The following is an 8,868-nucleotide window of genomic DNA, read 5'->3' on the forward strand; positions in this document are numbered from 1 at the left end:
TCTTGTTCTCTTTTGATCTTTTCGTTGCTTCCCATTTAAAGATCCAAGGACTTGAATTCAATAAAACTTGACGCGTGTGGAAGCAAAGAGAAAACACAAAAGAGAATGCGATAAAAATTGCTTTCAAGACTTGACGTGTCTGAAAGGGGACTATGACTTCCACTTCGATAAATAATCGAAAAAAAATAGTGCAGACACCGATTGGAATGAGTGGAACGTGAGTTTTCAAGTGGTTTTCAGCGAAAACTAGTTTTCGTTTGACAGATTTTACATGGACGAAAACACAAGTTTTAGGTCGAAAACCAGTTTTACCAACGAAAATATGTTTTCGATGTCGGTCAGAACATGGTATTACATGGCGCTCTGGTAAGAGAGATCGTGTCAGCTGACTCGGGTTTACGTACCGACATGTTCATGTTCTTGACTAATTTCAGCTTTACTGGCAAGGCATGATTCAATAATACAAGGTTCGATAAACTGACTGTTGTCTCTCTCGCACCGCTCCGTAAGCAGTGGCACCGTGTTGCTTCTTTGTAAATGTACATGGAAACAGTGTAGCTTTGTTGTGAAATATAAGTATAAGCTTTTGTGCAATATGTTTATTTGTAAATGCATATGAAGCATATTTAACTCATGAAAACATAAACTGTTTTTAAATTGGATGTTTACATCAATCTCACAGTAGTCTTTTTTTAATTTTGAGTAATTGTGCAGTTTTTATACAGCTAAATAGCACATAAATTACGTAATTCACGTAGATATATCAATATTACGTTCAACATTTCGTTTAAAATGCAAGATTTCCTGCAAATACATTAGAATTTACAAAAGGAATTTCACTACTAATTGCCTACTTGGCTTACTTTTCTACTGCCATTTTTGCACCAAGATATTTCATTCGTCCCCTTTCCCCGTCCTTCGTAAATGCAACCTTTTGTAAGGGAGTGTCAAACCGCAGCTGTCAATATTATCTAAAGGCGCTGGCCCAATGCAGGCTTGCTTTGCGCGCCTTGCTGACTTCAATTTGCTTTGATTTACTTTGAAAACTTGCTTGGCCGAATGGTGGCTTGGAACGCTGTCAAAGTAACCAGCTTAACGTTAATAATCATTTCCTAGAAAACTCTAAAAAATGTATGAAAAACTTTCAGATTTATTTTTAAATTAATGCGAAATAATGTTTGTATTTAAAAGAAATGATAATAATGATACATATCTATATCTACATTTACTGAAAAAAACTATAACTTAAAAAAGTGATTTACTTGAAGAAGAAGTTTTTTCCTCTCGTGTAAAATTTGTAAAAGTGGGTTTTGCAACTTTTTACTATAAGATAACGACATGTTAAATATAAATATGGAAACAATGAATCATTTTTATTTCATTTCGAATTACCTGCATTTTCTGTGACTTTTTTAAATTAAGTAAGCAAATTTTTGTTTGAATTTATGTATTTAGAAAGGAACATACCTCTTTGTCAAAAGCCTACAAAACGCTTTCAAATAAAACATTTGCCTAATTCAAACTTTGGGCGCTTAAAGCAAGTGAAGAAAAGCTGCCATTTGGCCAGCCTTTACACGTTTTAGTATATTCCAAATAATTTTTGACACATTTGCATTGGGCCAGCACCTTTACCTTTGCATTATTGAATCATGCTGGCAAGGTACTGGATATTTTTTTCCGGAGATTACTAAAACACAACTAATTTCGACTACAATCGTTTATCAACACTTCAATATTTCGTGTTGGATTTGACATTTGCTGTCAATTTGTTTCAAACTATCGTCTCGTCTTGCATTTTCTGCAGCAATAGCCAAGAAATGTTTTTAAGCATTTAACAGATCCTAATTATTAATTGCATAATATATACATCATATTAGCGAAAAGTAAACATAGTACAGGCTGAGAGTAGCTATAGTTTTAGGTATGTGTGAAGTAATGGTAGTGTGGAATAGTGGTAACCTGTATACAGATGACTTCATTTGGTGCGGGTGTACATAATAAATATAATTAAAATTCACGATCTCTAGGCCATTTTATTAGACTGGAATATATGCCATCTGGTTTGAGTTAATTCAACGTTTTACCGAGTGTATAAAACAAATGTGCATATTTACAACCGTAGAATGATAACGAGTCGACCCCGCGTAGTGTACAAAACGTTGATGTGTATGTACAAATGGCATGCGTATTCCATGCTATTTGTGGACCGAAAAGCTTACGAAAGCGTGTCACAATTTCAAAATTTGCTAAACAAATAAAAACGTGGTTTAATTATTGCTGCTATTTCATAATAATAAAAAAATAGATATAGTGGAAGGTTTTGAATATATTTAGAGCTTACATTAGCACTATTGTATCTTTTAGTATATTTACACTCGAATGTAAGGTAATGCATTATGTAGTCAGTAAAAGCTCAATACATTTTACCGGTATGGTTTTATGGTAGTATCCTCGGGGCAAATACTAGTTTTAAATGCTACGCCAGTAGGGCTTGTTTGCATTTTTAAATTATCTTGTTACCTAGTAGCAGTGATCGAACTTAAAAAAAAAATTGTGTGGGAGAATCTGGAAAAAATGTAGATTTCAAAAAAATGTGGTAGATCTCAGGCTTTAGATGAAACTTTGCACAAAAATTAAAAAAATTCTGCAAAGTTCCACCTAAATAGCCAACATTTTAATTAGAATCCAAAACAAAATTAATTTTAGTATAATAAAGTGCAAGATTGACCAAACCCCCTTAAACGAAAGAGGATGGACGCCGCTTTATGAAAAGTCACCACTCACCCCACTTCCCCCCTAAAGACCCCTTGGGAGCTGTTTGAAAACAGCGGAAATTGGGATTTTTTCCAAAACGATTATAACCCTCACTACTCCTTTCTCTGTTGCCCAAGAAGAGGGGCTGAACACCTTTTGCAGAGAGCACCTTTCTGCGTAGGCCGCACTTAGTGATTATAACCCTCACTAAGTAGAATTCTTCTTTCTGTTTTGCTAAAGAAGAGGGGCTGAACCCCTTTTGCAGAGATATTTCGTGGATATTTTTTTACAGCTCAGCTCGGAAAGTTGCAAAAAAAAACATATTTCCAACCGACATTATTAATAAATTAGTCCACAGATATAGTAAATTTTATTTTTGTAATGAAGCGTGAACTGTTGTCTACAAGTGTGTGTAAAAGGTTTTTGATTCGATTCATGCGTTTGGGCACAGCAACCCAAAATCGTTGTACAAATTCATAAAGAGTACCCATTTTCGCCATTAATTATTTTTATAAATCACATATTTTGCAATTTAACACAATAAAACAATAAAATTTAATATTGAGAAAATTTACTATTTTACAGTTTATTTTATCCTCCCATTCTGCCTGTTGCTAGTGTTTAGTGGTGGGCAATTTTTGCTCTTAAAATTATGTCGAGCAAAAATAAAAGTAATTAAAAACGCGAATATGTGGTAGATTTCAGAACTTGTGTGGTAGATGCTCAAAAAAGTGGCAGATCTACCACAATGTGATAGAAGTCCGATCACTGCCTAGTAGGCACGAACTCTAATACTGCAGCAGCAGTAAAACTGGTTTTGTTATAGAACTGATAATTTGGTACATATTCTTAATGCAACTAGATGTTCGTTTTTGTGAACAAGGAACTTTCACACATAGCCGTTACATAAATTGGGGAAAGCGCGATTGAAGAACTAGTAAATTTGCGACGTACCAGAATTACTTAAAAGAATCGAAAGAAATACTTTCCTGATCGTATTTATGTGTAGGTAAGAATTTTACACACATTTGCATATTTTTTTATTCCATTTATTGATACAGGGTTTACTTAAAAGTTTTTACATTTATGTATATACATACATATTTTATATTATATCTAGATTAACGTATTTGTACTATTTGGTAGTAAATATGTATGCACATTAGGGTGGTCCAAAAACAGTAATGTCGGAATTGTAATGCCCTCATCCCCTAGGATTGTTCTATATCGAAAAAGTATACCCCTATTTTTTATTTTGAAATCGAAAAATATTTAGAGGTCGCTCAAAGCGCTCAAAGTTTTACAAGTATTTTTATATGGGAAAAATAAAATTTTTCGTACTACCATTTGTAGAATTCATAAAAGTCAATATTTTTCGTTCGGAAAACTCTGGTTCTCTTCTCTGGTTGTTTATTTAACAACTTTTTAATACTAACGATTTTTTATTGGTCGCCCCATTGCATTTTTCGTAATTTTTGTGGGTTTTTGGCGGACCTATAAATTATAGTTGCGATGAAAAATTGGTTAAATAAAGAAGTGAGTATTATTATTGGAAATATCCTGCAGATAAAAAGAGTTTTCTCGTAGAAAAATATTGATTTTTAGCTATTCTATACCATTTCTACGAAAAGTGGTTTTTCCCCATATAAAATACATAGACTTTGGGCACTTTGAGCGACCTCTAAATATTTTTTGATTTAAAAAAAATAAGGGTATATTTTTTCGGTATAGAACAATCCTAGGGGGGAGAGCGCAAAAATTCGGATTTTACTTTTACACATGCATTTTTGTACCACCCTAATGCACATACTAAAAATATCTATTTAGAAACTCGTGGTGTTAAACATCCTTTTGTTAATTGGCGTCTACCAAAATAAAAATTGTGCCTATTCTTGCGTGCCGCACTTTTTTGAAACAACACCCATTCTCACCTGAAATGCAAAAGGCCGTAACTAAGAAAAAATCCTTAATTAACGTTTTGATTGATTAAGATGCATTTCATCGAATACAAGTCCCTACATCGCTTTGTGCAAAAAATGACAATTTTGTTAGTTCGCGGCATTTTGCATTCCAAGTGACGATATGTACATGCATACGAATATTTTAAAAATTTTCGGCGACTTTTATCCCTTTCTATTACTGTTGTCGCATATGACATAATATGTTGTTAAATACTATTTATGTTGTTAATAAATTGTTCAACTTAACTGAAAATACGATCAGCATTTTTAAATTATGTCACTTGACTAAATTTAGCAATCTCTCGTTCTGTATTCGTAATTTTATGACGGTCTCTTTTATTCTATTTTGTATTTCTTATGCAAATATATACAATTAAATTCACATACATACATATTTAGTAGTTTTTTGTGAAGAATACAAATATGAGGTACAACTTTCTGTGTGTACAAAGCTTTCCTTTAACTTGTCATTTATCAATGGGCGGAGAGTGTTTTTTGAATCAACAATTCCAAAAAAAAATCTTTGCATTTCATCTTACACACATTCTCACTTTTGGGTCGATGTAAATATTTTGAAGACTATACATACATATATGTACATATGTATGTATACAGCAGCGTTCAATAAAATAGTAGCAAACTTATGTTTGCAACTTATATGTAATTATTTATTTATTTTTTATATTTTTAACCGACTTCACAAAAAGGAGATTATCAGTTCGTCGGATTTTTTTTTTATGTATGTTTTTTCCCATACTAATTTTGTTTTGATCCGATAATTGGATCGTGAAGAAATTAACAATAATCTTAAATTTGTATATGAGAATTGAAGTCGGTTTTGTTTTTTGTTTAAAAATTACTTGTTCATTTAAAATATAGTTTGTTCTAGACTTGTGCTCTGCTAATTAAGTCATCAACATTTTGATAAATTTTGGCTATTTTTCTTTTGTTTATTTAATGGTCTTCCATAAAAGTCTACCTCATTATAAAACAAACACTATATAAATCCACATTTCAAACTTTGTGCAAAAATTATAAAATATCTGCAAAGTTTTAGCTAAATTTTAAACTTTTCATACAGATTTTTTAGAACTTTTTTGAGTATGCAGTTTAATAGCCCATTAATTTCCAGGGTAATAACATGCAAGTTTTAAATACCAAACAAATTTTTTTTTTGTATGAAAAAAAGCGTCATGCAGTCAGAAAAAGTATAAAAATTAACGCGATTCTTTAGCAACCCAAAACTTGCACTAGAACTACAATTTAATGGGCATAACTGCATAATCAAAAAAACTTACTGAAACTTTGCAGATTTTTTATAATTTTTGCACAAAGTTTCAAATATGGATTTATATGGTGTTTGTAATTTAATGAGCTAGACTTTTATGGAAAAATAATGAACATGAAATAAACAAAAGAAAAATAGCTAAAACTGATCACAATGTTGATGAGTTAATTAGCTGATCACAAGTGTATAACAGAAACTACATACAGCTGCGTGCAGTTAATTAGAAACGAGGTTGTGCATAGTAGGTTACGTAAATATTTTTTTTATTTCCGAACTAAAACATTTACAAAGTTTATTTTAATAAACACTACGATATTACGCAAAAAAGAAAATAAAACTTAAAATTAAAAATCCACATTTCTTTAGTAAAAAAAAATCACCAATATTCATAAATAGAAAAATCAGTAGTGCAGCTAATTATAAACGTTATAACAAAATATTGTAATTGTTGTTTAATTCCATAAACGCGTCAATATTTTGTTGCGAAACCGTTATTCTGAATTACGGCTTACAATCTGCGTGGCATTGAACTAATGTAAGCTTCACATACACTTTTAGGAATAGCATTCCATGACTCCAAGGTCCTTTCATACAGTTCCTCAAAATTTCCGATTATATGAGCTGCGATTTTCTTTTTTTACATGTTGCCATAGATTCTCTATGGGCTTTAAGTCCGGGCTGCATGAAGGCCAATCCAATACGTTTATATAATTTTGAGAGAACCACTGTTTTGCTGCACCAGCCGTATGCTTCGGATCATTATCCTGTTGGAAAATCCATGTCACAGGCAAATTTTCCACAGCATACGGTAGGAGAACGTTGTTTAAGATGGAAATGTATTGGAATTTGTCCATTATACCATCAATCGGGTGTAAAGGCCCAACGCCGCGCCATGACATACACCCCCCCATTCTTTAACCGTCCAATTGCTGTATTTTATGGCGAACTCCAAGCGTCTTCTCCGATTTCTCTCAATTATAAGGGGCTTCTTCCGCGAAACTCGGCCAAATAACCCAGCCTCTCTTAATCTTCGTTTTATTGTATCCTTGGAAGGTCTGTTCTAATATGCTGTTTTTTGCGAAAATTTTTTAGATTCTCTTATTATGAGGCTGTCTTCGTGAGCGGTTGTTTTTCGGGGTCTACGCTTTCGTGGAACATTTATAAATGTGGAATATCTTTTGAAATGATGCACAGCATTAAAAACCATCTTTTTGGATATGCCTAAACTGTTTGCAATGGACCCATATGATTTTCCATCATTATGCATGTGTACGATAATTTTTCGGGTATTTTCGTCGCAACTCTTATTCTTTCCCATGTTTTCCTTCTAAAGGATGATAGATGGATGTTAGATAAATAACAAAATATTCAAATAATATAAAATAATATCCGCGTTTCTAATTACGTGCACGAGCTCTCCTGACGCGAACTAAGAAAAAACTAACCAAGTAACGTTGTAATTCAAGTAAACTGCAAAACAATTTCTATGAATCCTCTCGCATGTATTTCAAGTGTTTTGACATTTAATAATCAAATGCAACTAGAAAGTTCGCGGATTTATTCAAATATATGAAGTGCTGATAACCTCGTTTCTAATTAAGTGCACGCAGCTGTAAATACAAGTTTTAAGGTTTGCACAAAGTTCACAAAAATGAATCAAACTTCAAAAAAAATTCATCAAAATTTTAAGCTTTTTATTCAGAGTTTCTAAAACATTTTTGAGTATGCAGTCTTGTAGACCACTCAATTTTGGTATGAAAAGTGCGAGTTTCAAGTCACTTAAAATTACCGTTGATTTTGTAAATAGATTTTTTTTTTTTTGTCGAGGGTGTTGCACATTTTCTTCCATATAACGTATGAACAACATTTTATTTTTATATTATCTTACGAAGGTCCTCAATTTGCCTAAGGCCACGCTCTTGGGCTTCCTCTCTCGCACAGGGACCTCCTACGGTGGTCAACGCATTATCTGAGTAGTCGGCACACGTCAGTAATTTTCAGAGATAAAAAAGCAAGGATAATTAAACACGGGGTGCCACAGACGGGGGAACACGAACAAACACCTGCGAAAATGCAATTTTCATATTTACTTTCATTTGAAAGATGTTGAGATTTATCAAATATGGTAAATGAATAACAAAGGGTTAATTTCTTTGTTTGCATTTTTTGACATTACAGTCAGCTATAAGAGAGCTCGATTGAATTGTCACTTCTACCTTGTTGAATATGCCTTGCTTTATCCCACTAAAATTTATTGAGCTATAAAACTGCATAACTAAATTTTTTCTAAAAATTCTGAATAAAAAGTTTAAAATATTTGGAAGTAATGGTTAGTTTGTTGAATTTTTTTAATTTTCGTACGAAGTTTGAAATGAGGATTTACATATATACTGCAGGTTATGTAATATGCTAGACTTAAAAAACAATAAACATTAAATAAACAAAAGAAAAATAGAAAAGGTGGATAAAATGTCATTTACCTTAATCAGTTGACCACAAAGGTGCATGGAGATCTATGAACGCTTTGAGCGACCTCTAAATATTTTTTGATTTCGAAACAAAAACCGGCATATTTTTGTAGTATGGAAAAATCCTCTGCATGTCTTTGGACCACTCTAGAGTACATACTTGCATATCGACGCCTCCAAACTATACTATGCTAAGTTTAAGCTGACTTAGCACTAAAATTAAGTGTGAGTTTTATCTGCATCTTCATCTTCATCTTCATCTTCATCTTCATCTTCATCTTCATCTTCATCTTCATCTTCATCTTCATCTTCATCTTCATCTTCATCTTCATCTTCATCTTCATCTTCATCTTCATCTTCATCTTCATCTTCATCTTCATCTTCATCTTCATCTTCA

At 32.5% G+C, this 8,868-nt stretch overlaps 1 protein-coding gene across 4 annotated transcripts in view; it reads left to right on the forward strand.

Annotated features, from left to right (window-relative positions):
• Nucleotides 1-1,752: 1,752 nt before the first annotated feature.
• The window catches only part of LOC118740376 (tudor and KH domain-containing protein homolog), a 59,691-nt gene continuing 52,575 nt past the window's right edge, over nt 1,753-8,868 (forward strand). The window contains exons 1-2 of one of the 4 annotated variants that reach the window (XM_036471877.1): nt 1,753-1,921; nt 3,617-3,763. The gene's annotated coding sequence lies outside the window, so the exon portion shown is untranslated. Of the gene's footprint in view, nt 1,922-1,950; nt 2,387-3,616; nt 3,764-8,868 lie in introns of those variants that run through there. The other 3 variants (XM_036471880.1, XM_036471879.1, XM_036471878.1) reach the window with 3 other exon arrangements.

Source organism: Rhagoletis pomonella, unplaced genomic scaffold, assembly GCF_013731165.1.
Source record: "Rhagoletis pomonella isolate Grant_MI unplaced genomic scaffold, Rhpom_1.0 Rhpom_scaffold_00006, whole genome shotgun sequence".
Taxonomy (NCBI): Eukaryota; Metazoa; Arthropoda; class Insecta; order Diptera; family Tephritidae; genus Rhagoletis; species Rhagoletis pomonella.